Source organism: Cynoglossus semilaevis, chromosome 10 (genome assembly GCF_000523025.1).
Source record: "Cynoglossus semilaevis isolate Cse_v1.0 chromosome 10, Cse_v1.0, whole genome shotgun sequence".
NCBI classification, from domain to species: domain Eukaryota; kingdom Metazoa; phylum Chordata; class Actinopteri; order Pleuronectiformes; family Cynoglossidae; genus Cynoglossus; species Cynoglossus semilaevis.
Window position 1 is genome coordinate 827,644 of NC_024316.1, and position 2,569 is coordinate 830,212.

Here is a 2,569-nt window from a genome sequence, read left to right on the forward strand (position 1 = left end):
AAATTTTATAATTCATGATTTATTTTTATTTTAGGTTCCATTTGGAACTGAAAGACGTGTTCGCATACTGTTTGTTTTTGACTAGAAAGTGCAATAAAATATGTTATCTAACATAAAGAATAATCGTGATTATCATTTTGGCCGTAATTGTGCGGCACTAGTTTATAGCAATTATTGCACGTTTTGATTTATGGTACCAATGTGATGCTCCTCTGCTCCTTTTGAATAGAGCCAGTTCACTTTGGGCGCTGGTAGAAGATACAGGGTGACATTTTCCAGGGTTGGAATATATTCAGGATCTGCTGTCTTAATCACTTTGGGAGTTGGACTAAGTCCAAAAGCACATTTATAACCTCAACCACCACCTCCCTCTAGAGTGAGCACCTCGTCGATGTCCCTGAACAGGAGACACAGAAGCTGCCAAATCAGAGTTTGGCAAAAACAAGGACAAACATCAGCATAGTCGGGGACTAAATATCCCACAGAGATTTCACAGATCCTAAATGTAGCTAAGACACTATGCTAATTTATGGATAGTTAGCAAATATGTTAGCAAATTTGAATGCACACCAGTGAGGTTGATTTTCACTACAACAACAGTCACCTCCAAAACATGAGATATATTTTTAAATGATAATTGCAAAGCAAAATATTTGTTTACAACAAAGTCAATACAGAACGTCCTTCCACCACTAGGTGGTGTTTTCCAAATAGGTGAGTCACTTAGCAGACAAGGTCCTACCACTACACATCTCTACCCATACTAGTTATTTTCTGAATAACATATTTCACCTCTCTCTCAAGTGCATCAGTAGACCAACTGCTTCTATATTCTTATGTGAGCTAAAGTCACTGTTTTTCTTCCTTAGACTCTGGTGCAGGGAACTCACCTATGGGTTACTTTGTATATTTAACACTAAACTTACTTCCAAAATCATAAGGTTAAATATAAACACACGCCAAATTCATAATTAGATACTTTGCACTCTGTCTATCTATGTCCAGGTAAATTCCGAGGACTACCCAAAAACCTAATTAAGAAGCTTTGAGTTTTATTGTTATTTTAATATTTAATGTAATGGTAATGTAATAGGAATGTCTTGAGCTGATACTCAGGATTGGTATTGGTTCAATATTGGTCAAAATGTCAGGATTGGATATGAAAAGAAAAGAAATTTGACATCTAAGCCCAAGTGCTCAACATAACTTTGGGGCGACATGATGTAAACAGGGACAGGTATTGAATGTAATGAATGTAATATATCAGTATTGGCAGATATTCCAAGTCCGAGCCGTTCCAACTAGCCTAAAGTAGTTCCTACTTTTGAGGATGAACAGATTGGGGAGCTACAGGTTAGAAACCATGTAACTTGTACATAAACTGCACAGTGTGACCACACGAACTTTACATTCTTTTGCCATGTGCGGAGGATTTGCTCATGACTCCGTCAAACTGGAGACCGTATATGCTGAACCTCTGTCTCGTCAGTGCACACAGACGCAGGGTTTTCGGAAAGCCTTTCCACTGCGGCTCTGTTGTTATGGTTTTACTCTAATGTGGCTGTACGTACAGACATTTAACAGACACCGGCACCGACAGCCAGGCCCCTGTGAAAGAACACAAATGGTAACAAAAGAATACCGTGTCATGGACCGAGATATACTGATGACCAACCAATATAGGATGCTACAAGCTGTGCATTAACGATTTCTGATGTAAGAGATTGAATATCGTTGGTTTGCTGATGCTGAGAGTCTTTTTAAATATGTGCAGTATTCGTGATTTTTGTCTTTATATGGTTTGTCTCTCAACTAAACAATGTTCATGTTTGAGACTCTAAAGTAAAACAAGAGTTGAACCACAGGTTCCTCCAGTCTAACGTTCATCATAGAGATGATGGGTGATTTTAGCCAGAGAGGACAGCTGTAGATGTGATGGGTTGAGCATTTGATGAATTGCTAAAGTTTGTTTTTTTTTTTTTCTTCTTTCTTTCTTTGTATCTTCAGTTTGGGAGCTGCCAAGGGAGGTGCTAGTTATTCTGTTCATTTCTGTGGCAGAATAGCAATAGAACACAAAAAAACAACCCAAAATAAATTTTTAAAAAATCATATTTTATTGAACATAAAAACGAAGAACTAAAATATAGCTAAAAAGAGGTTAAGAAATTAATTATTGGTGTTTAAAGTTACCTTCCCACCTTAAAAAAAACCATGATAGTTTAAAAATGGTTTACACTGAACCAGAGAATGGTGTTAATTCACATATTTTAATGTAACTTTGTCACTGTTCCTAGTCACAGTGATGCAATTTAACCTGTTCGTTTGGAACAAGAAGGTTTATGGTGGCCCTAAATGTTTTTCGACACCCTTGCTCTCTAATTGTCTTTGAACGCCACTGTTGCTTGATGGCGGACGAGCAGAGTCGAGGGAGAGAGACCAAGGGAAACAGCGAGGAAGTAGCTCGACACACACCCCTTTTATCTCTCTCTCTCTCTCTCGCTCTCTCTCCATTTCTCCCTCACTGCTGTACACCTCGGTCTGCCTTGAGCTCGCTCTTCCTCTCGCTCTT

General features: G+C 38.5%; 1 protein-coding gene across 1 annotated transcript in view; it reads left to right on the plus strand.

Annotated features, from left to right (window-relative positions):
* The window catches only part of kcnd3 (potassium voltage-gated channel, Shal-related subfamily, member 3), an 89,098-nt gene that overhangs the window by 19,589 nt on the left and 66,940 nt on the right, over nt 1–2,569 (plus strand). The gene's annotated exons all lie outside the window — the stretch shown is intronic.